The following is a 27,913-nucleotide window of genomic DNA, read 5'->3' on the forward strand; positions in this document are numbered from 1 at the left end:
ATTGCAAGTATATAATAACAAATTTTGCTGAGTTATCTGTAATTTTCCATGAATTTATGATCATTGGCTGCTGGTACTTTTCTGGACACACATAAAGGATTGGTATGCTAAGTTTAGGCGTGGTGAAATGAGCACGGAAGTCGGTGAACGCAGTGGACGCAAAAAGAGGTTGTTACCGACGAAAACGTTAAAAATAACTACAAAATGATTTTTAATGACTATCAATTGAAATTGACTGAAATAGCAGACACTTAAAAGATATAAACTGAACGTGTACATCATATCATTCACGAATATTTGGGTATGAGAAAGTTTTGTGTAAAGTGGGTGTCGCACAAGCTCACTTTTCAACAAAAACAACGACGAGTTGATGATTCGGAGCAGTGTTTGAAGATGATCAAGCGTAACCCGTAATAAAAGTGTAATAAATAATAAAATATTTAATTCAACTGGCATGGCGCATGTTATTCAAATCATATACTTTCCTGAGAGTTGGACTAGGTTGAAGCAAAGGAGCGTCCTGATCTGTAAATTTGAAAAAACGAAGTTTTTTTTGCATATTTTCAATAAAATTGAAAGTATATAATAACAAATTTTTCTGAGTTATCTGTAATTTTCCATGAATTTCTGATCACTGACTGCTGGTACTGCAACCCGTGTATTTAGATTCAAACGCAACCATTTAGAAAGGATTAATCTGAAGCAAAACCAGAGGACGAATGGTTCGCTTAGAATTGCGGGAAGGGGGTGAAATCGAGGGAAACGTTCAAATTTCAAAGGAACGTACAAAGCTTTTATATATTTTATATTTAATATAATCAGATATTTGTTTATAATGTTATCGCTGAACTGATGCGGCCGAAAATCGTAAGTCGTTTGTTGCAAAAGCCATTCAGTTTGCTATTTGAGCACTAGTTGTAGCATATAAGACCTCAAAGAAACATTGTAGAATACTGTTTCTATGGTGTAATGATTCAAGCGTTTAGGTTCTAAACGGAGGTCACGGGTTCGATTCCTGGTGCGGAGATTAATTTTTATCTTTAGCTTCTTATTTATATTTTGAAGTCGGTTCAACTTTTTTAATAAAAATATATTTTTTAGTTCATTCTATAAAAAATGCATAGTTAGAACGTTGTATTGTGGGAAAAAGCCGTCTACAGATAGACATTGCAATTTGACACTTGGTAATTTTTTTAAACTAATTTTTGAATATTACGAAAGGAGTATATTCATTAAAGCAAGATATGATATGTACGGTAAAAGGTTAAGTAGTTTAAACTTCAATTTATAACAGAGTCATTGGAATCATATCCAGTTGTTGTTTTAATAATGGTGAGTAGTATGATTAATTATAGTTGCTTCCTTCTTAGATGTTACTTTCGCTTGTTAATTTACAATATTTACTGAGTTGTGTAACTTAGTGATTCCCATGTGTACTGAACGATGTTCATATTCCGTTTATTATATTTGCTAGGCGAAAATACGTGTAAAAATATATTATCGATTGATATTTTATGGCTAGTTATCTATAGTTACCCTGACTAGCCAAATGCGCCTTATCTTTGAACTAGTAAACTTATCATAGTAAAATAGCTAATGAATACTTTTCGTAATACTATGAGTCGACGTTACAGTCTCAAAATTCAATAAACTTGTTTTTACAATATAATTCGTTTTCTTTTGTGACATATTGTATCATTAAATATCTGTCAACATCATAATCTTCAAGCTTTAACAATATATGATGATGTTTCGTCAGAATTTATCTGCCACCTTCAGGTCTTGCTTCTTTTGGCTTTACTCCTTGTTACACGAGCTGATCTAAAGAGAAGAACTTAGCGAACGAAATATTTCAGACAAAGTTATTAAGATTCATAGGAAGTTAAATCTACATAAAATTAGTAATTAGCAGATTTATTGAAATAATTGTTGAAGAGTATATATTTATAATGATATAAATATTGTTAAAATAATTTTTAAAAAAAATTTTCTTGCCAATGGGACAGTTACAAACATAATTCATAAAGAAACTTCCGTTGGTTTTTCTTCATTATTAATATTTCACAATGTTCCATGAAGACGAAGATGCTGTTTTATCAGATAACAAATCTTCTGCATGAAACAATAGAACGCTGCGAGATAATAGAATCGGCAACCATTTGGTTTCCCTTCGAAAACGGCGTACCTTTCACCGCGAGGACGCTGTTATCCGTTCTTCAGACGGACCAGTCACCGTTTCGAAACGAGAGGATGTTGTTCAGCGTCCGTCGGTGTCTGCTTCCGCTCTTCAGCGTTTCTTGTAATTCCGAGAATAGACTCGTTAATTTAGGAGACTGGTAACATTAAATGAGTAATTCAAGTTCCTGAAAGATGTAGGGAATGGAGAGAAGGAACAATCTGCACTGGACAACGTCATGAAATATAGCTGGAATTGCAATGATGTAAAATGAGGTCAGCTTGTCCGTTTTCTTGTTGACACTTTAGGTTATGCAGTACATTGAAAATATAACGTACAATTCCTCTGGGTTTTAAATCTTTTTGTTTTTAAAGGTTTACCATGATAAAAGTAATGACAATACATAATAATACTATTTAAGAATTTTTCTTCAACCAAGATAATCAGCTAGTACCAATTGGCCTTGTGCTGATATAGCTTCGGTTTCGGGAAACATAATTTTGCGGGCGACAAAGACCCTGGGAGTCGACTGGGATAGTCATACTTTAATTACCTACCACGAATGATGAGAGGGTAGGGGTTTAATTAGCCGATTTCTATATAGAAGGGCTCCAATTCAGAATATCATACTGATTATATCCATAAAGCTTTTCACGAACGGGATTCCTGATTCAAGATGGATGTCCGCCTTCCTTATGAACCATGGAGCAGTGCGAAACACTTTGAGCTCTGCAAGTTGACTCTCAATGACGTATTTGTACCACACCTGTGCACCAAAAAAGAAATTGCGTCACCAATCTTTACTTACGTGCTTGAAAGCCTATCTTCCAAGCACGAATGAATTATAGATAATAGGTCATCCGGTAAGCCTAGCTTTTTGGCTTGAGTATTTAAAATAAAATATTTGTATTACTTTAACTTTTTAAAACAATCAATGTTCAATATTTTTATAGTAGAGCTATTGTATATTAGAGTACTGTAAACTTAAATAGTGTCAAATTTGATTGCCTTGTTAAGAAAATATTTACTACGGTGCTACTTTTAGGGGCTTTATTGCCTTAAAGAAGAAATTTAAAGAAATCTATTTTGTCTAAATTTACAAATAACTACATTTGTTTAGAAATCTTAACCAAGGTTGCTTAGAGAATTTTGTTGGATCTATTAGAGGTCATGGAGGTAGAAACATAATCCTTCACCTTTAAAAGGGAAATCTCATCACCACTTCAATTTTTTCACATCATTCTTCCGGGGCAAATTGTGAAGAAGATGAACATGTTAGATAACTTATATTCTTTTTAACGGGTGATCTAGTACCACTAATATTTGTTAAATCACCAGTTGAGTCTATATTTTCAGTTCCAGAGAACTTTGCTCCGAGCAAAACAAGAATATAATATTATATGTTAGTCTTATCTCAGGCTATTTAACAAAACTTCTAAAAAAAGAGACATCATGCAATATTTGTCTACATTATATATTAAGTAGTTCCAGAGATCAAATACTGTAAAATCTAAATATTTTTAAAAAACATAAACATTTTTAGTGTTTCAACTGTCCAATCCATAATGATTTTCAAGACCAAATTTTAAAAGTTATTATGAGGTGTAGTTGTATTTTTAGTTCATTAGAGTTAATGCAATATTAACAGGGAAGTATTTAAAGTTTACCTTCAATATATCGGGAAAAGTTAGAACTCTAATAGACCCCATAAAACTGCTGGCACTAAACAAATATGAGAAGGCGTTATAGAAGAATATTTTATTTTGTTTTTTGCTTTTTGTTTATATATATTTATATTATTTGCAGTTATGTATAATTATATAGGATTTTATTTTAATAAATTAATATTTAAAATTAAATTTTATTTTCATTTAAATACTATTGGCCAATAATGTGACGTCATAAAGTAATCAGGCGAAATGGCAGACCAATCAAAGCAAAGTATTTTGCTTACAGGTTTCTACATAACTATTTTAAACTAACCAATCAAATTCACGTTGTCAGCGCCACCAATGATTGGACTAAGCGAAACGAAACATTACTCCACTACTTACCATTAGAGTTGCACACCCCTGATGATAAGTGAAACGTCTAGACATAAAGGTTTGGTTTATATTAGTATCTACTTAAATTCTCAGTATCGCTTTTTATTGAAGTTAAAATAATCGAAACTTCTTTCCGTCAGATATAATAGATTTTAAAGTAAAATAAAAGTTTTTGTTAATTTTACCCCTTCATATTTTATAACTGACACAGACCGTAGGAATTCTGTAAGACCATAATCCTATTTTATTTTGAAATCATTTAATTAACCAGAATCAAATTAATTATCAAGAAAAGAAGAAGAGAAAGAGAGACTGAAGTTGGATAGGCAAGTTTGTTCCGCAGTTACTCGAAGGATTTGTTAACATAGTTAAGCATCTCTTATCGCTGTTGGAGCTGTAAGGTCAGAAATGGTGGGTTGAAGCTTAAAGGCTCCTACTCACAAACCATTATAGTTATGAATTCTCGATGCTTTGGAAAACATGCTTAGTTCGTTTTTTCCTAGCCCAAACATTGCAGTTCAGGGTGTAATGACGAACTGAAGTTGCTGTGATCTAATACAGTATATTGGAATTTCGACAGAAAATGTGTGTACAGTCGCCAAAAGCGGATTGCTGTAGTTCAGTTTTTCATCCGTAGAGTAATGGAATTACTCTAGGAAACGTAGAGTCTCAAGAACTTGGAATCCATTTCTGTACACCATAATTAATTTGGGTAATTATAGCTAGGAAATTTGTGTTAATATAGTAGCTATTCTGAAGATCATCAAAGGCAAATTAGCGGACGAAGGTAGACATATCATAATTCTTATACATTCTTCTCCGCAGTATATATTCCTCATTTTTTTTTAAATTTACTCAGAGAAAAGCTAAATAACGATCGCATGTTTAAGTATAGTATATATGTATAGATGCGGTAAAACATTTCTTTTAACTCATTCTAAACAAAATTATTCATCTCAAGTGAAGATTTTAATTTCCCGATCCCAAGTTTCATAATCAAAAACATAAATAAACATATTGATTTTATTTCTAAAGAATATTTGTCATGCTTCCGTGACTTGATAGTTAATATTCACCAGTCGATGATGCCTTTCTATGCAAAGTAAGTGTCACGTAGGTAAATTTATTTGAACATTTCAAGAAGAGGGCGTTTATGTATTAAACTAAAAATACATATTTTCTACTTGTTTTTCAATTACTTCTTAAAAATGTAATTTGTAATTTGTATTTCAAACACCTGATGCTATTATATTTTGTAGTTAGTATTTTATGTACGTTTGTACAGAAAATAACCCTTTATAGCTTTCGTAAGAAAATAACGACCGCTAAAATGTCAATAAGTGTGGCGACTCAACAAGGTGTATTTTTTGTTTATTAAATATCAATGCTTTCGCTTTTCGTTACTTATATGTCTGAATACGAGTATGTACTTTTCTTTTGGCAGTTTAAAAGTAAAATGTATTAGCTTATATAAAAGTTATATTTCCGAACTATTTATTCAATCAAAGGAATTTGGATAAACTTAAACGCTTGTTCATCTTGAGCTGAAATTCGAGTAGATTTAAAAGTATCGTAGTTTGAACCGTGGAGAACCGCAATTTGTCTACTGCCTTTAAATATCGTGAGAATTTTACATTCTTTACTAGCGCACGTCTCCAACTAAGACAGAAGGCCATATTTAAGTGTGTTTCATTCTCCCGAAATATTAACGAATCAGGTGGAAAAAAAACCCTAATTGATCCAAGTTTCCGAGCTATCAGACCCAGAGTAAGAAATATAGGATGAAACACATAGTCTATCCAAAGAATTCTTGTACATACGCCAACAAGATAATTACCTTGTTGCCTGACGCAATTTGTAAATTTGTTTTAGAATCAGACAATGCTGTCTGATAAGATCGAAAGTATAACCGACCTAGCCTGCCAAAGTTGTCCGGCTGTCAAACGTATACAAAATTGTTCATAAATATAGTAATAAGAAGCTATAAAATGCCAAACATTGTATTAATGCTTTGCTTGTCTTGATAAATTCCAAATCGCTGCTTATTATTACTCTAATTGGAAATTCCGAAGCCAGACAGAATATGTTGCATTTCCAATCACTTACTTTGAACAGAAACGAGATAATGAAGGTCCTCACTTGTCATTAAAATTCATTAAAGATATAAGCATTTTTGCTGTTAAATATTGATTTGCTGCGATTCTATTGACAATATTTTTAGCGTGTTGCAACTGCATTGATTATTGGAATGGACACGATCAATGAAATATCTCAGAAAATAAAAGATATAATCTTGAATTCACCAAAAAAAAACGTCCTCATACGAGGAGGGTGGCGAATCAAGACCAAATTAATGTTAAAAACAATCAGTAATTTTTTAATATAAATACATTTTAATACAATTACATGAGAGGAAATTGTTAGACAAGATCCATCGAAGAGGTCTAATGGAACTTCAAGATATTGCTTTTAAAATAATACAGTTCTTAAACTTATATAATAAAATGAAGAAAGATTTATTATTTCAATGTCTGTATTTAGATAAGACATAGATATTTAAGAATGAGACCAATATACCGAATGGTCACTCATGGCAAGATGATAACAAAAATAGTGTCAAGATAATAAAAGTTCATGGAAAAAGGTAAATGTTGAAATAGCAATTGACTAGGTTTAATTAGGCATAATATTTATTAATAATTCATTGCAGGTATATTGTACTTCATGCTAGTAATCCGAATGTTTAACAACACCTTCGGTTTATATGAACTAGATCAGTCACTTTGAAGAAGAAATTGACAAATGATGGAATTGTGAACAAATGTAAGATTAGAAATTAACAGCTTAGATATTCACTTGAATGGGAACCTCTGAATATGATTTAAGAGTATATAATTAAAATATTATAAAAGTAGGAAATATTGTATAGCGTGAAAAATTTATGTGCACAGAATTATGAACTTTTGATTAAAATGTGTCAGGAGAGAAAGAATTGCAACTGTTGTGCAGACATACCAAATGCAGTGATTAAATCTAGTTTTATCAGGAAAGATGTATACATCTTTCGGTATACGGTATTAACAGAACAAACTGGGGAGAAAAATAGTGATATCAAAATGTCTTTACATGTAAACCCCGTACCGAAGGACAGAAGAACTAAGCGTAAAAGGTAAATATGCTCTCTATTGAAAGTAAAATATATCACTTGGGTATACAATTTTTAATTAGATAGATTAGGCCTCCAGGGGATAGAACTACATAAAAAACGCGCCTAGAACTCTAACTCATTGGTGGTATGGAATAAAATTCACTGTAAATACAATTAAACGCAATCCTAACCTACAAACTCTTATAACTGTGTAGTTAATTGTAGTTTTAAGTCGTTCGATAACATAATTTTAAAATAAATATAAATAAAATAAATTATATTTAATAACTTATTTTATTTAGATTAAAATTTTGTTGTATGTCAAATCAAAACTGAATTAAAACTTGATGCGGAAACATTGCGACGTTTTAACGTCACGAATTTGGATGAAGAATGTTCAATACTATAAATTCTTTTGTATAATTAAATATGTTTTATTACACTTATTATAAAAAAAATTCATAATATTGTGTGAATATACTGACAGAACCTGCCTTTATAATATGGTTTATTTATTAATCAAAGACACTTTAGCTGCAGAGTAATGTATTTAAAGGTGTCGAACGCTATTAAAATATGAACATTTCTCAGAAGTTATTATAAATTCTGTCAACGATTTCGTCTACATAGTTAGAAGAATATTAAATAGCTATCAAGAATATATATTAGTTGCAAACTAATCACCAAATAATATGATAATACTTTCTAGAAAAGGACGCCAATAAAATTTGAAAAATATTAAATTTCAGGATTCGTGAACTGAGTTGCTGAATCATCATTACAATCTATTCACCTAAACTCACAAAATATTTAAATGTATGTTTATGTGTTTATAAAAAACTAAGTAATAATCACAGCAGATTTCATAATTATAAGAACCATTAATACCCTTTTAACGATTTATCAGAATTCTGTAATAATACGAACGTAAGTTGTCAGTTGTTAAATAATTTATAATAATATTTCATTTCAATAGTATATGTTCTAGCGACGTAACCAAGCAAGAGAACTGCTGGTCTCGCCGCCAAGAATGTCACGAGCTTGAATCTCGCTCTGTTCGTCCATATTTAGGATTGTAATACAAAATACTGAATAATCATCTCAGTCATCTCAGTAATTAGGCTGGGTATGGCCAAATGCCAGACGACAAGCTTCACGAGTTATTAAATATTAATCCATGCTCAAGAACACATGCTTAGTAGGTCACTATAAAATCCAAAAGCTTTATGTTTAGAATATACAATTTTAAAGATATTCCGCAGGGCGTAATTGTTAATATTAATATTTATATTTCTATTATATTATTGTTTATTTTGATTTTTTTATATACAAGTTCAACAATCTGCCCATGGGCAATAATTATTATTATATGATTTCAGTTATATAATATAATTATCCTGACATGTAGAAGTCGCTTCAGTAACTTATAATCTAGATACTATTCTAACTTATTTTAAAGTCTATCCTAACTTATTCTAAAAACTATTTTAACTTATTCTAGAGATAACTAAATATAACTCGATGGGTCTATTAATCAGTTCGTATGGTAGTTTGCGTTTGAACCTATGCACTACACTGTCATCGCACAGATTTAACTGTTTGGCGGGTGTATTGGGATGCACTAATATTTATTCGGAGTATTTCTCAGTAATACTTCGAATCACACTCGTTATGGGTTCTAAGGGATATCGCGCTGAATCAGTTAGTTGGGGACGTAATATGGAGCATCGGCGATGACTCCCTACACTTTATTCTGGAACCTCTGGTGGATAGCTATGTTATATTTGCTAGTTGTAGCTCACATATCAATACTATAGGTCCAAATAGGCCTAAGTATTGACTTAAAATTTAATTAGCAAGAATTTAATCTAGTACAAAACAAATAAGTGAAAATTAGAAACAATATTGCACGTCATTTATTTAATTAAAACTAAATTACATTTATTTAGCATCAATATCAAACCAAAAAAATAAAAAATAAATAAATAATATATTATATAAATACAATTTAGTTTTTTTTTGGAAACAAATAGAAAAATATAACTTTTATTGAAACACAGTAACTTACAAATTAGTATTACAAGTTACAGTAGCACTATAAATTCTAGTTAAAGAAGCTATGTATTTAAAAAGTACTACAGTGACATAACCAAATAAAGATAACATATTAAACTATAAGAGATATTAACATATTTGCAGTATGCATAAATAATGATGTTGGTTTTTTTGTTTCTGTTTGCCTATTTGGCGAATAGAAAACATAAAGTAGATAAAATAAAACTAAAAGAAATAACCTAAATGTTTGATATACCTGTTGATGTTGAACTTTCAATATTAACATATAAAGCTAAGGAGTGAATTGCATGGAAATTTAACTTGCTAACAATTATTATAGTCCTTTAAAGCAGCTATCATTTTATCAAACATATTTATTCTATGGCACATTTACTATCAAATAACAAAAAACTAACTTCAACAAATCCAAGTTAAAAATAATTGACTATATTTTATATCAACATACAACTTTTTGGTTAGATAGTTATTAAAACATATGCATTTTTTATTTAAAGTACAAAAAATGGGCTAAGAAAAATTAGTGAAATAAACTTTAAATATTAACAGTAACAAAAAAAGATATTAAAAAAAAACGGAATAAAGAAAAAAATAGCGAGTTATCGACCTTATAGTATATATGAAATATTTTAATATGTTAGAACTATTCAGTTTATTAAATAATTCTCTATTTATGTCATTGAAAAGAAACGAAATACTGTACCGCCCTCATTTACATTGTAAAAAAATTGTTGTTACAGAACTATTGCCAATTTAAGAAATCGTATCTTTTCAAAATAATATTTAGAATGTTATGAACTACAAGGGTCTGACATCTATAAATGATATAGAAACTGGAAAAGAAGTTTAATAGTTCGAGATATGTCCATGTCAATTTTACGTTGCGGCGAAAAGACAGAAACTTAATTATATCACTTGAGTGAATCAATGAGGGAGACGCAACACCTAATCCCTCAAGCAGAACTATGAAAACACCTCGGTATCCATATCGATGGATTAAATTGGAAACATCAAGCTAGACAAAAAGTTGACCAGATACCGATTATATAACTATACTAATTAGTCGGAAGATTCCCCTAGTTTAATGTTAAAATCAAGACAATTGATTAATCATACACTAATAAAGCCTGTTTGGACTAATGGTTAGCAATAATGGGGCTGCACAAAATCCTTTTGATGACTAGTAATTCAACGTTGTTAAGTGTTTCGTTAAAGTACCATTTACTATAGCTAGACAACACATGAGTTGAGAGTTCGCCATAAACCATGAAATAAGGTTAAACTAAATCACACCAAAGCAAAAGCAATACAAATATTGCTTGAAACATTGAAGAAAAACAAATCATATATACATGTATGAAATACATACATGTTAAATGACTTTAGCTAACTAGCTAGTTAGCATTAGTTAATTTTAATCTAGGAAATACATACTGATGTATTATTCCATATTCTTAATCACACAGCAGTGTTTTAATTGAGTATTTATTGAAGTATAAGCCTGTATTAAGCGTATCGAATAAAATATGGTATATAAAAAATCAGTTGATTAAATTCATTGTTCGAAAGTTCTAGAAGTTTGAAGCTTTTTTTTAAAATAGGTCTTGGATTAAAATGATAACGTACTTAGTTTACTAAACCCTATTTAAATGCAGGAAAAATGCAAATTTACGGCACCAACAGATTTCTATGCATATATTGTAGCTATTACTCTTCGTTATTGGTTATCCAGAGCGCGTTTTAATCATTCTTTAATTATATCAGGAAACAAATGCGGGATTGTGGGATAAGAGCGCTTTACCGTTACGATGGCGTGGGTGAGCCGAGATTTACGACCCAAAAAGAAATTACGATCGAAAGAAACAAACCGTCGATAATTCGGGGTCACTGAGCACCAACGAGGTCGGGTTCGCTGTGGAAATAGATGTTGCGAATCATAAATACGTATCAAGAATGATTTCTTAAATCACACACGATGATTCGACAGGAAAAAAATATTAATCATTGTTGCGGTTGCTATTGTTAGATTGATACTATTAATAATATGCGATTACCTTGCATTATAAATTATTACTACATTGAAATAAAAGATGAAAAGCATATATATATATATATATATATATATATATATATATATATATATATATATATATATATATATATATATACGTATATAGATTTCTCCGTCAATTATGGACTGATATTCAAAATCACTTTTTTATTCTAAAGAGCACATTTCCGAGGTGGTCTCATTGAAACCTTATTGCTAAGCTGATGTGACGAAAAATCGGAAGCAATTTAGTGTAAAGTGTAAAAACCATTCAGTTTGCTTTTTAAGCACAAACCTTATGATAATAGACGTCATAGAACAGAGCTAGCAATTGTTTGTATGGTGTAAGGATTAGAACATTATGCTTACATGCGGAGGTCGCGGCTTCGATTCTCAACGGGGACAGAAACTTTTTTTGTTCTAGTTTGATTGGAAAAATTGTCTGATCACCTAGACTAGGTAATGGTGTAGGCGTTCTTTATTTTCAATCATCCTTTTTTATTTCTATTTTTCCCCATACGTGCTACACTTTTAATTGGGCTATACTTAATAATATTTAATAAAATAACTGCGTAATTTATTGAGTAAATATCTAACACGAAAAAGGAGAAAATAAAATATTTTTAACAAAAAAATTGGACCGCCTTCAAGAAATAAATAAGGAACTCACTACTCACTAGGGTATCTAACACAAAAATATTAGGCTTAAACATTATTCCTCGATATAAGTTTTAACAGTGCCAAATTTCGCACCCCCAGATGCCTTTGTTTTCCTCAAAACAAGACGCAAATTCTCGCTAAGCCTATTAACATATAGATTATATATTACAGCACTGATTTTCTTTATGCTAGTTTTGACAGAATATCCTGCATTATCCTCAATTGAATGCTCATGCTCATTGTTACTAAAGGAAGACTGTTCACTATATCTATATATTGTTATTAATTTAAAAAACTAGCTGACATAATGAATAACTTATTAAATGGAGCTGTATGTTGATCAGCAGCAAGAATATTGAAGAAACAACCATTTGTTGATAGATTATTTCAAGATAAATAATATTTCTTGAGCTAATAATAATAGTACTAATAACATGTGCCTAAGACATAACATTGAGTATCTTGTTTGTTGTATCGTATTTTGTTGTCATCGTAAACTCTACTATTATGTAGTGCTAAGTATTAATAAAGTTATTTTAAATAAATTTTTCTTGAGCTCAATTTTTTGTAACTGTAAACGATACTTCTTACAATCGCTCAGTTTCATTTAAAGAGAAAATACATTGAGTATTTTTAAATTTTCATTTCTATAAATTATATTTCATTTTTAATTTAATTTATGTTTTTAATTTATTATAATAAAACTTTTAATATGTTAACGATTTTTGGTAGTCTAAAATTTAATTTAATGTCGTTAATTAATTTTAAGTGTTTGTTTTTAATAAACTTAAATGTTTCATTGAAATTGTGCACATTATTGAATTTATTCTCTTAATTAAAATTAATATTTATTGCATCTACTACTAATGAAATTAAATTATTGCTTAAAATTATTTAATTCATATTTTAATAATGATTCTATAAACCGAAAATGGATGTCAACGAAAAGATTCTACCCCAGCATTATAAAAAACCAATGGTTTTAATAGTGTAAGAGTTAGAATTTACTTTACCATAGTACATCAATAAATATTGTGGTCTAATTTTACTAACGAGTACGTTTTGATATGTTCTATATATTAAATATCATTTGTACTGGGTCCAGTACTGTATCTTTTGTATAAGGCTGATCTGCCCACCACAAAAATAACTACTGTGGCAAAATATGCAGACGATACAGCAATCTTAGCATCCCATGAAGGTCCAGTCACAGCATCAATAAACCTACAAACATACCTGGAGCAAATACAATTATTGTTGAAGACATGGCGAATTAAAGCCAATGAAACAAAATCCACGCATATAACGTTTACCCTGTGTAGAAGAACATGTCCACCAGTGAATATCAATCATCATCAACTCCCCCAAGCAGAGCATGTTAAATATCTTGGTATGCACTTGGATCGACGCCTAACCTGAAAGAAGCACATACTCTCTAAACGGAAACAATTGGGAGTAAAATTATATCTAATGTATTGGTTTATCGGGCGCAAATCCAAGTTATCATTAGATAAAAAGGTATTGCTGCATGAGTCTATACTCAAGCCCATTTGGGCATATGGAATCTAACTATGGGGTACCGCTAGCATATCTAATATATCCATCATTCAACGGTTCCAAAATAAGGTGTTGCGTGCCATTGTTGATGCTCCGTACTATATTACAAATAAAGTGATACAACGCGATATTCCTCTAGAACCTATAACGAGTGTAATTTAACGTGATTGCGTGAAGTATTTCGAAAGAGTGTCAGTGCATCCCAATGTACTCGCTAATCAGCTAAATATGCGACGTGATATTGAAGTGCCTAGACTAACATTTAACATCACCTGATCTGATTACTGGACTTATGTAGACTTTAGAATAAGCTTTAGAATAAGACTAATTAATTAAGATAAAATTTTATACGGAAAATTGCTTAATGAAGTGATTTTCTACATGCCATGTATATATAATAGACATAAGAAATACTTATTGCCAATAGGGCAGATTGTGGACTCACGAAGAGTAATAAAAAAATCATTTAATAGTAATAAATTCTTTTTTAACATTATTTATCGCAATGAACTATTTTTTTGCCCTTCTGGTAGGTAGGTATTGAAATTTCGAATATCGGAAAAACGACACACCTTTCCAGAGTCAGTGTAAAGCATCTTCATAAAAAAGTACTCTTCAGTCAAACCATGCGGCATTAATGGGTTGAAATAGAATTGGTATTTGGAAAGAATCAATAAAAATTCTTTGTAAGCTGTATCAAAAATTACCATTTCATTTTATCGATGAAGTATGCATACCTTTCAACTACTCAATAACTTTTAGCAACTCTATTTCTGCAACAAAAATATAAAAGCTTTTTTCAATTATAATATATTTCATAAGTCATTCGCCTGTAATTGAATATTTTGATTAGTAACGTTTTTTTTTTGTTGAAAATATTGATATTAAAAATAATGTTTACAAATTATTCCAGAAAATTTATTTTGTTGCCAGATAATCAGTGAAAGATACGTCTTTTGTGAAATGGTGAAATGTGAAGGGTTAAAAAGAAATTATTTTAGTTTAAATATCAGTTAAACTCATTGAACTATTCAGTTTTAACGTAAACACACTTTTAATTAATTGTTGGAATTAATTAACTACCATAAGGTGCGTTTTCGTACATTAACTGCCATATTAAAGAGTTGGTGACTGAAATAACTTCTTCTAAAGCCTAGGTACCAATAAATACCTAAGACATAAACTTGATTCCTGGAACACTATAATTTTTCGGATTTAGAAGCATTTTTTCTTATTTAACTTTGTATTCGATTGTCAATCAAACGTATTCAGGCAGGTAATGTGCACTAGCATTTCAGGACTACAGGGAAATTAATAATATATAGCATATGATGTCTTTTGCGTTTTGCGTTTGAAAATTAATCTACCTTGTTTATTTTTTGCTAATTATAAGAGCAGTAATAGGATATAGTTATATATAGTTGAGAAACATGGATGAAAGTCAGAAAAAAGTTATAAAACACTATTTTTTTTATTATTGTTAATCCAAGAATGAGTATACATTAATTCCAATAAGTATCTGTTACTATACTATATATTATTGGAACAAAATCCTTTCAAAAACTTATCTAAAATATGAATAAAAAATAATATATATTCTAGATGCGATAATATCAACAAAATTACCTGGATAGGGTAATTCTCCAAGATCACAAAATGGTAGAGTATATAAAATATAACTAGCTATTTAACACTATTTGCTAGGAAATGTTAAATTTAAATATATCGTTACTAGTTTCATTGTTCCTAGCGGTTATTAAAAAATATGTTGTGTAAGTAGGTACGTTTGATAAGAATATGAACGGAATGGGCCCTGATACTGTTGCAGACAATAATGTACATATGAGCATATGACATTTATTGGCCGTAAGTATTTGGGATGAGGCCTCCTTTGAATATTCCAAGAAATACGGAAGCCGGCTTGGTGGCGCAGTGGTAAAGGCGATGGGACGGTCCTCCTACTGTTGCGATAGCCACGGGTCCGAATCCTGCTGGGGCATGGTCGTAAATTTATGTTTGTGATTGTTCAATATTTGTGAATGTTCTAGGCAAGAGTGTAATGTCCGACAAGGAAAATGATCCCAGTCACGCCAGTAACCAGGCTGGGTAAGACCGGATGTCTTCTGGGATGATTTCTAAAGTTGGTCACTCGCCAGTCGGTAGGCTTAATGTTGAGGACCGTGGTTCGGAGCCCACCTTAAACTTTAGGCCCAGTCCAGATAAACTCATAGTTGGTATAATATATATATATATATATATATATATATATATATATATATATATATATATATATATACTCAAATATACCATAGTATAATCCAGTAGTTTTATGATAAACACGACCTGCCCACCCTCCATTCTCTCATACATGTTTGGAGTATAAAAGTACATAGATACTACTAACAAGTCAATTGAAAAGTCCCCGACCTACCATAGTATTTTGATTAACTACCATATGATTTTTTTTCAATAAATTTACAGATAATTAACATTATCATAAGAAATTTATTGCTGCTAAAATATTGAGGCTTTGTTATTATTTATTTTATTTCATAACATTTTGTTTATTGAATATATAGAACAAAATAAATAATTTGAATGGTGTATATAAAACCTGCGAGTTAATTTTGACAAATTTTGCAAATTTAAACGCTAAATGGTTATAAAATATCTTGACATAAAAATAATACAAAATTTATGTACAAAATGAACTTTGTTGGAATTGTAATTAGGAACGTCTTTGAGGTTGAAAATGTATATTATTCACACTAAAATAAAATAACAGTTCAATTGAAAATTCCCCGGCCTACAACAGTAAAACACATCTTTTTGGTAAAATTAGTTTTTTTATTCAATATAATTCCGTTCCACCATGATACTTTGATTATAGCGACCCTCTAACTTTTCGATACAATTTTCATAGTATGATTTGTCCTTTTCTTCAAAATAGGCCTCAATTTCGGCGATCACCTCTTCATTCGACGAAAATTTCTTTCCAGCGAGCATTCTTTTGAGATCTGAGAACAGGAATTCGAAATTCGCGGACAGTCGCTGGGGGGCAGATCTGGAGAATACGGTGGATGAGGAAGAAATTCGAACCCCAATTCATGGATTTTTGCCATCGTTCTCACTGACTTGTGACACGGTGTATTGTCTTGGTGAAGCAGCACTTTCTTTTTCTCCAAATGCGGCCGTTTCTTGGCGATTTCGTCCTACAAACGGTCCAATGACGCTATGTAATAATCACTGTTGATGGTCCTTCCTTTTTCAATGTAGTTAATGAAAATTATTCCACTCGGATGACTATCGATTGGACTTCGGAGTGAAATGATGGAGTATTGTTTCATCCATTGTCACATATCGACGCAAAAATTTGGGTTTATTACGCTTAGTTATCGTCAAACACTGCTCCCAATTATAAACTCGTCATTGGTTTTGGTCAAAAGTGAGCTCTCGCGGCACCCACTTTGCACAAAGCTTTCTCATATCCACGTACAGGTTCAGTTGACATCTTTAGAGTGTCTGCTATTTCATTCAATTTCAATTTATGGTCATTCAAAATCATTTTGTGGATTTTTTTAATGTTTTCGTCGGTAACAACCTCTTTTGGGCGTCCACTGCGTTCACCGTCTTCGGTGCTCATTTCACCACCAATTCTAGATGGTTGATTTTCCCGGGGCAGTGTCCGGAAACTCGGCATCAAACCAATTTTTTGCTTCAACTGAATTTTTTCCCTTCAAAAAGCAATATTTTGATCAACAGGCGTAATTCCTTTTTATCCATAAAAGTTGTTTCACTAAAAATGCTATAATGCACACACTAATGATCGGACAGCTGTCAAATTTATACACGCATCTTTTGAGGGTTAGGGCTAAGTAAAAAACATATGGATTTCTAGTAGCGCGATCTATGTGTCAAGCCAGGAACTTTTTAAGTGACCTATTACATGAAAAACATAAACAAGAGATGAATTCAGACATATAAATGTAACTTTAGAGCACATAGGTGTGAAGAAAAAAATTCAGGAGAAATACATCAATAATATATCAATTTACATAATTGAATATATAGATACTGTAACTTGTGCTCTGCAATATTTATATATACCATATTTAACATAAACTTTGTTTTGTTTCATTTCATTATCATCAATGTGCGTGAATGCCTCACTTAAAAGTCATTATTTATATTATTTTAAGTTATTTAGTAAAGAAGAAAAGTATATTAGTAAATTTGAGCAAGACAATAAGTTTCCATAGATATAAATTTGATTTTATTTTGAATTAAGTATTTCTACAGTCAATTCCACTATTATATCCACTCAATAATCATATTGTGATGAACTGTTTTCCAGGAAGAAACAATATCTTTAACTAAATTTACTTAAACATAAAACATAATCGTCCAACATAATCAAATTAAATTGAACTGTTACCCATTTTATATAAGTGCATCTGTGCTCTACTACTAGTCAGTCATATACTACAACTTGCTCAAAAACCATAAAACCATAAAAAAACACTATAAATAATCTGCAAGTATATGTAAATCATAGCCCTACTAATTATGAGCTAATATACATACCTGACTTCTTAATATTCCTTAAACTAATTTAATATACAGAATGTCGTTAACAAAATGTGGAAAAATAACATTATAAAGACTTAAAGTTCATTAAATACTTGTTAAATTGTATTTCTCATATAGGAACCTGATTTTCATTAATATATTATCATTACCTGTGAATCTACATTTCTTTCTATATGCAATAATAGATTAATCTCAAATATAGATTATATTGATGGGTAAATAATATAAAGCAATTATTTGGTTCATGTATACTTCAATATCAATTCACATTCAATTATTTCTAATTCATCGCACAACAAAATCTATTGACCCACCTGTCGCCCGATAAATTATCAATTAAAATTTATAATTACATTAAAACAATCACCATTCAGTTTAAACAAGGCTGGCAGTTGAATTATTCGTTTGATGTTTCCAGTAATTGTCTTTTTTCGGCGCGTCTCTTCCCGTACGAACTCGTCGGCTATAGACAGGCGGAAATTTCAAAAATTATCTGTGCATTTTAATGACGTACGGAGATATGCAGGTGTACCGTCGAAGCTTTGGTAGTTTGCTAGTTCTATATTTAGGTAAGTTTCGATAATAGTAGGTTTTCGTTACGTTATGACGGCTATCATGGAATAATAAAATATCGACCGATTGTTCTAGGTTAGGAGAAATAATAGCGACAACCGTATGCGATATGGCAAACGTATAAAAACGAATATAGTAGGTTTTTATGGGTTAAATATATAAATAGTAGAATAACTGGTGTAAATATTAATATTCATGTAAATATATTTTCAGGATTATAAAAACGTTGGATATAAACAAGATTTAATGTTTGTTACCGCAATGTTAATAGAACAATAGAATGTCGACTAATTCATAGAGTTCACAGGACAGGAAGAAGAATGTTAATAATACATTTATAACACAGGTAAATTAATGAAATCCCGGCATTGTTAAATTGTGGGATAAGCCACCAACGCAAAAAGGTTTACTAGAGAAGTTTACTTTTACCACTAATTAGCTACTTTATGTCTAATTAAAATTCTGACCGTATGCTCATTTAAAATGACACAATTCTCTCAGTTTTGGTTATAATTATATTTTTATATTAGATTATTGAAACACTTTAAATCAATATTGCTAATAAAATTTAGAGAAATATTTTAAGAGCGTTAAAATCAGTTTAAAACTTTATCATTTTCTCTATATTTATTTCAAATCATTTCTAAATATCATGTGGCAAGTTTGGACATCAGTCAATCAGTCAACAATAGTATTAGCGACTTTTTAACAGCATTCTATTTTTAATAAGAGTCATTTTTGAATAAATATTATGTTTCTTTTTTAATACGAAAAATTCTATAGATGAGGCGCAGTTGAATGTATCAAATAATTATGGAAGACCATTATGCATTAAAATGTATGTGTTTTTACTACTTAAAAGACTAAATTCATTATCGTATAATTATCATTATCGTATTATTCGTATTATATATAACTATCACTTTCCTGCTGGATTCCTGCTGATATCCCACGGTCTGATCAAGTAGTACTTCACTATGAAGGAAACAAAAATCTCTACCTGTATTGATTTCAATAACAAGATGATCATTCATTATCATTTGCAAAAACATGTCCAAATTATTCGTTTTAAATTATTTATTATTATCATAATTATTATAATTATATTATTAGTATAATTATATTATTATTTATTATTTTGTAATTATTTACATCTCGTGTTTTTGGATTTTTCACATACTTTCACAACTATTCTCCAACATTTTTATCTAATATCTTTCTCTGATGAGCGTTGAATTTTTAGCCAGCGATATATTAGAAATAGTCTCAACTCATTGATGTCAGATTTTATAAACCCTCAAGTTAAGGGGTTTCAGAAGAATTGGTAAAATAAATATTAGGAATATATTTCCCGTTTTAAAGATTGTTACAGAACGACTACTTGAAGATTTGCATTTGTTTTATCCAGATAGCCTCAAGAATTATAGTTGCTGTATTGAAGAAGTCTTAGCATATGTATTAGCGAGGATATAGCAGATAAGACAAAATATTGACAAAAAGCTAAGGACAATATCAACATTTTTGGTTAATTTCTTTATCACTTTACATTTTATCAATGTCACGTTATTATTATATTTATATTTACCTCTATGTAATGTATGTATAATAAATACAATGATGTTTCAATACTTATTTAGCACCAATTACTAGATATATAAGGTGAAAATAATTTTAAATAATTTAAAAAATGTATTCTTAAAATTTTCAAATTTATTAATTTTGTTATTTAATTTTTTAAAATTTGTTATTAATCGTTACATATCGTAAGATAATAATATAAGTGATATCCTTGAAATATTATTGATTTTATATCAATATACATGTATCTTTTTTTAAATTGTTTTTAAGTTTATATGAGGTAAGCGTACAGGTAAGCGACATCGATTGCTTGTAGAAGTATATTTATTGTTAAGATAACATAAAATAAGTGTTTTCAGAAGACTAGATAAATGGCATTCGTAGACATGAAAGCTCAAAGTCAATGAACGACTAGCATGAGTTTATAATTAATGAGTTTGAGTTGGAGATCGAAAGAAACAACCATTTTTCTTAGCAAAAACACGACACAGTGATTTAACAGATAATGTTTAATGAAATATATCGCAGTATTTGCATAACATTACTCTTTGTTTACAATTTATATACTATTTATATCGATCAAGAAATTATTACCTGTCTAAGTAACATATTTTTTCAAATAAAGAATCAAACATTAAGCGTACATCAGATGGTAACTTGGTTCCAATGGGACCATCTCGGAAGTGCACTCTTTCGAATAAAAAAATTTTTTGAAAATATACTAAAATAATATACAGTGGAGCATAGTACAAATTCACAGGACAAAGTTTACAACAAGTTAATATTATTCATTAGAGTTTTAAAGGGAGTCTTATCAAGAATCTACATAAAATTGAAAACATTTTAAAAATCTCTCGTGTATCCGATATATGATGCTAGTTTTACTAATCAGCTAGTTCAACATGATATTAATAGAAATAGAATCACATAACCCCGTTCTTATTGAAAAAACATATATATTTGAGAACATTTGTAGGCAAAATTGTCATTTATAATAAATAATACATGCCCAATAAACTTGAAACTATCTATAGGATTAAGCAATATAAAGTTAGAAATTAACTAAACCAAATTATAATTCAAAATATATGTTAAATGTAAGCAATTGTCGGAAGTAAAATACATCCATTATATGATTACGCCATAGAAAAAAAACAATAATACCTTCAGTTCCAATCGTAAACGTATTGTTATCCATTTGTTACACTATCTAGCTCCTGATTAAGTAATGTTTAACATCATCGGATTACGCTGTTGTTCTAAAGCTTTCGAGAGAAAATCTATTTGGATTCAAAGCCGCAACAGTTTGGTTCGCGTTTAACGCTCGCCGGGGTACAATGCGTGTTCATTAATAAACATTACAGCTTATTAGAATCATCCTATATGGGTTTGAGAGCCCATAGATTCTTGTATTGCGGCTAGTGCGTTGCACAACAGTTGAAAATCTCAATTTTCCGGTGTAACGGTCATAATATTCGACAATGTAGGTCGAATATACCGGCTATTACCTTCACGCGTGTTTGTTATGTGATTTAGTCAATAGGATGTCGAATTGCTTCATTTGGGTTTGATTTTCGATGTAATTTGACTTTAAACAAATGTGCGTAGATTTTAACTAAGTAGCTGGGTAACTATTTTTTTGTGGCCATCATTAACGTAACGTACCATATCACGTAACGACTTCAAATAGCAGGAGGTTCTATAATCGTGATTTCTACATCAATTGTAGACCAATTTTCAAAATTCTTGTTTTAGGACGAAGTAAGGTGCAATCCGCGCAAATCGAAGGAAACCCTCAAACTTCAAAGGCACGTATAACGTTTTCTCATATTTTTCTATATCTAAAATAATCAGATATTTGGGTAAATTGTTATTGCTAAGCTGATGTGACGAAAGATACTACAACTAATTGCATACTATGACGTTATTGCATAAGCTGATGATGATAGCAGTCACCGGACCGCTATACCCTTCAGGGGATTTTGAGGAGATTTTCGTAACGGTTTGCTTACCAAAGCAGTTCAGTGCAAAGGCCATTCAATTTGCTTTTTAAGCACTAGAGGCCGTAGAAATATTACAAGCAACTGCCTCTATTGTGTAGTGGTTAGAGGAGGCCGCGGGTTCGATTCCCGGCGAAGACAACGACGTTGTGTTGTTGTTCCAGTTTGGTTAGAATATTTGTCATATCACCTCTAATCGTTCTCTATTTTCAATTATTGTTTCTTTATTCCTATTTTTCCTCATACGAGTTGTAATTTTACTTAGCCTACCGATTGTAATACTTAATAAAAATTGTGTGTATATAGTAGAATATAAAACACGTATAGTGGATAGATTAAATAAGGGTTTTTATTTTCTTTCAATTAGTTATTACAACGATTGTTATGTACATACTTTATTTTAAACCATTTTTATGTTAAAAATTTAAGTGTCATTATTGTTTACTTTTTAGTGAGTTCCTTATTTATTTTTTGAAGTCGTTCCAAATTTAAAAAGAAAAACATTTTATACGTATTATATTACCAGTTTCAACCTTTTGTAGAGAATCCTCGTACTATTGCGATAGTCAGTGTTCAAATCCTGCTGAGACGTGGTCGTTAATTTGTGATAGTCCTTAGACAAGAGCGTAAAACTGTACGAGAAAAAGAACCAGGCACAGTCACACAAGTAACCAGGCTGGGTAAAACCGGACGTCTTCTGGGATGATCTCCAAAGTAGGTCACTCGCCAATTCGTAGCCTAATGTCGAAGACCGTGGTTCGTTAAACTGTACGTCCCATCACAAAAAGATCCAAAAGTTTGATGTTGTTTGAATTGCTTGACTAAAATCCATACAAAATGTGATCACGATCATACAGCTATGAATATTTCGCTTTGGTGTTAATGTGGATGTTTCTTCTGGACTAACCCATGAAATTTTATCCTCGGGATTCTGGTATATATTCACCATTCATCGCCTGCCACAATACGCGACAGAACTCTTTTTTGGTTGGCAAACAATGAAACTTTAATTTACAATTACTAAGCTGTCTGAAAGTTGTTTGAGCATTTGATCTGCGTTTTCGTTCAATAAGTCAATCAGTTCAATAAGTGTTTTGATATTAAAATTACCACTTTTAAATCTTTAAAACCAAAATTGCCCATTTCAATTGCATATTTTTTCTAAAATCAAACTACAAAAGTAATGAATATTGAAAATGCAGTTTTGGGCATTCCATAATTAGCGTTTATACATACTGAATAACTCAATAATACTAAATGGAATACTGTTGCTTTGAAACAGTTGTTTGCATCAGTACGTCGCATTTCACTAATAGATATTGCTAATCAAAATACACCAAAGAAACTAAAAATATAATGTCTAATGATGAACAATAGTTAAAGAAATAATAATATACATATATTTCGCTTTGCCGTTAATTAATTAATTATCAAGTTGTTTAGATTTTATGTTTTAATACATCCTTCTAATACCAGGACTGAAGGGTTTATCTTGACATAGGTTTCCAAGTATATATCAAGTATATAATAAGTAAAAACAAGAGTGTAAAACCTGAGAAATTACGTTACGTTAATGAGTTATTAGTTGATTGTCTTACTAGTAAAATAAAAAAAATTAATATTACTTAACACTCCAAACTAAATTAATTAAAAAAAAAACCAGTGAGTCACATTTTTATAAAGATAATATTATAGTATTCTAGAATTAAATAAATACCAAAGAAAATTAAGTGAGAACGTATCACGTATTATAAAAGCAATTTTGAGGTAAATAAACAACTCTTTCATCTATTAATAGCTAAATCTTTTTGATGTTATTCATTTAATGACACAGATCAACTGAACTGGTACTAATAGAGCTATAATTAATTTTATAAAAACTAAAAGCCATATTGTTGACATAAAATTAAACATCTTAAAGTAGATTATTAGTCAAAAGTGTAGAATTTGCCTTGAGCTTGATTATATTAAGCCTTTTCAAAACTCAGAAGTCGTGTGATATTTTTTTAAGATTAAATATTTTTTATTTCTTTTCATTATGTATCAATTTTGAAATATTTTATTCAAAATATTTACGGTTGCCAGTTAATTTTATTAATGTTACAGCGAACTACGCGATAACTTTTGTATAATATACTTAAATAATTCTGAAATATTGAAAAGTAGCAACAATAATTAATTACGATTTTGTTATGGTCTACCCCTCATTTCATGCACATCATTTTCCACAGGAGACATATTTAAAGCACTAAAAGAGCCAGAAATCTGATGGACTTAAATCTGGAGAATAAGCTGGATATTGAAATAATTCACTAATTTTAGAGATTAGTTTATTTATTTAAGTATTTTTAGAGAGAACTTTATGGTTTTCGATAATCTTAATTTTTTATTTCATCCTATTTTCTGTATACGATATTATGTTACTTGTTTTGTAATATAACGAAATTTGTATAGGAAATGGAATGTATTTGAATACCTTTATATTGGTATTGTAGCAATTGCTACTAGATCAATCACAGTTACCATTTTAGTACTAATCAGGTTAATAGACCTTGTCAAATATTACATAATCCAATAGCAAGTGGGCCGTGTCGTCTATAGCCAACATCAGTTATGCCGTATTTCCGTAACATTAATTCCAGCAAATATATAAACAGTTGCACATTTAAATTAATTAACTTGTTTTTATTATAAAGAAGATTAGTGCGTTTGAAGTATCTAATTAACCCGGACTATATTTCTGCTTGAAATTGAATCAATTAAATTTGATTCTGAATTGACGTCATGGAGAGTTTATCCATATCTTTCTTCTCTCTTTAGCTGTATTGTAATCCTATGTTGAAAAGAGTATTGGTTCGAACGGCCTATAACAAGTTCTAGCTGTTTGATTTTAGTAAACGTAATGCAGGAGAATAAAATCATGGATATTTCGCTGATCTTACGATATTGATATCTAACTGGGCTTACTCAATAATTATTTACACTAAGAATTATTATAATGTATTAATTTTTCCTCATATCACTAAAATGGCTGTTATGTGGCCTGTTGTAGTATGTCTCTTTCGTACCATGAATGAGACATCAAATTAGTTAGTAATTAAGCTAATTTATGACCTGAGTATTCATGAACTTGACATGAAATGACTTTTTCGGGTGAATTAAGTTTTTTCGACCTACCAGGGAGTGTTTTAGCTTATTTTATCTTCTACACAAATATCCATATTTTTGAAAAGTGTGGAATAATATCTATGCATTGTTTTCAACAAAACGCAATAGGCATAGCGATTAATTCTGCAGAATTACTTTAAAATCAGTGTATATATTTATTTTACTCGGAATAACAGTAACTGCTGCAAAAAAATGTATTTTAATGAAATATTGACGTTTGAAATAGTGTAATTTCAAACGCTCGCTATAGCATTTCAAATTTGGGCGTGACGTAGTTATTTTGGTCGGTTTTCCGTAAAAACTTGTACTTGTATATTTACATATTATTTTAATTCACGTTAGACAAAAAGCAAAACACATTAGAACCAAAATAAAACAACTATACTGGTTGGTCGGAAGATACTCTCAACTTAATCTAAAATCAAAGAGGTTAATTTATAATACAATTATAAAGCCAATTTGGACCTATGGGGTGCAAATATGGGGTTGCACTAAAAATTCAAATCAGTTAGTCATACAGCGCTGTCAAAACAACGTTCTTGGATTGATTACCAATGCCTATCGCTACGTAACCAACTAAGAACTGCACGATGACCTGGAAATCAAACGGATTTGCGAAGTTGTGCAGGATTTCGCCTTGAAACAGGAAAGAAGATTACTAAATCATACTAACGTGGAAGCAATACAACTGCTGGACAGCGCGCAGGATGTCAGGAGATTGAAACGAACAAAACCATACGAACTTGTGTGAACATTTAGTGTGTATTATTAGTGTAAACTATAGCTATAAGTTAATAATTAATAAATAATTATAATTTTATAATTAAGGAATACATACTGATCTATTTTCTCGCACTCGTCTTGCTTGTTAATTAATCCAAGTACGTAGGAAAAGTAGTAATAAATTAATTGTAAATTAAGATTGTACTAAGCGTATCTAATAAAGATGTTATAAAAAATATATATTATTTTAATAATTTTGTGTTATAATTAGACATTTTAATATGTGTTAATGGTATGAGGATTCAAGGCAGAAAATAATTAGCGAAATGTGGTCAAATCTTGCAAGTCGCAATACAGGCAGTATTGCAAGAACACCGATAATGTATTAGTTTGATGGCCATTCTTATACAATAATCAATGCGTAATTACTACTATAAACATCATGGGTTATAGGGAAATTCAAATGAACCAATCAAAAAAGTGATCTCAGAGCCAGCATTGGTCGGATCACGCAAAACATTTCCTCGGTTTCGCCTATTTAAGTAAAACCTTTATTTATACTCCATCATAGAAACTAATAGGATTATTTATGATTTGTTAGAGTAATTGACAATTTACAGTTGACAAAACAGCTACTCGAGGAAACCCTGATAAAGAAGACACCGTCGAGTTTTCTTTTGCTGATGTCGCTTCGGGTTCAGGATAATTGAGTTTTGCGGACGATAGAGACCCTAGAATAAGACTGGGATTGCCGAATCTGGTTTAACTACCGAGATTGGTACATGAGTAGGGAATTGATCAACTGATTTTAATGTTGTAAGGCGCCAAGGAAGAATCTCACACTGAGCATGAGACCGTTGAGTATCTTTGTCCGGTTTTTATAGGTCAAACTCCATCCTTAGGTCCTTTCTCTTTTAGTGTTGGAAATTCCATATTTCTGTAAAACCTTTTGTCTCCTGGGGAATGCCATAGTATTTGCAAAGATCAATTCATATTGTTGTCATGGCTATATGTTCTGATACTGGATGGATGCTCACCTGGATATAATTTAAAACTTTTTGTATCGTAATTACTATCAACTATCAACAAATTAACATTTGTTGGTTTAATGGTTGTCCCGTCAAGTAAATTTGCACCTGGATCTTAATATGATTATCATCAATTATTTTAGTAGGTTTGCCACCGATACAATTTTGATTTTGACTCACAGTTCTCAACTGATGATTGTGATATCTTGTTGTATCTTGTGATTGTTGTTACTTGAACTTACTAATTCTGTTCCTAAATGTTAGACTGATATTCTTTGCTTTATTTTCTTCGGTGTTCTACCTTCATGGCTAGTATGTTCGGATTACTCACTCACATTTTTTCGTTCATTTTTTCTTCCCGTTCACAAGGAAGCCTAGGAAACGTTAAATGATTGTTGTTTGATTTAGTATAGTGAATGATTCTTATCTTATCTTCTTATATATTATATATAAGTATCTTAGCTACTAAATTATTATCTGAGCTATTAAATTCAAATTTTTCCACTAAATCATATTTATAATTAAAAAATATTTCTTCTTAGAA

At 30.5% G+C, this 27,913-nt stretch overlaps 1 protein-coding gene and 1 long non-coding RNA gene across 3 annotated transcripts in view; one reads left to right on the forward strand and one right to left on the reverse strand.

Annotated features, from left to right (window-relative positions):
* The window catches only part of LOC143191382 (uncharacterized), a 136,921-nt gene that overhangs the window by 47,455 nt on the left and 61,553 nt on the right, over window positions 1-27,913 (reverse strand). The gene's annotated exons all lie outside the window — the stretch shown is intronic.
* Window positions 18,697-20,906, forward strand: LOC143191384 (uncharacterized). Its single transcript, XR_013004492.1, has 4 exons — window positions 18,697-18,868; window positions 18,948-19,007; window positions 19,086-19,218; window positions 20,116-20,906. It is a non-coding gene; the product is annotated as an uncharacterized LOC143191384 (long non-coding RNA).

The sequence above is a fragment of the Rhynchophorus ferrugineus genome, unplaced genomic scaffold (genome assembly GCF_030347505.1).
Source record: "Rhynchophorus ferrugineus isolate W39M unplaced genomic scaffold, kcgeb_rfMv2 rfM2, whole genome shotgun sequence".
NCBI classification, from domain to species: domain Eukaryota; kingdom Metazoa; phylum Arthropoda; class Insecta; order Coleoptera; family Curculionidae; genus Rhynchophorus; species Rhynchophorus ferrugineus.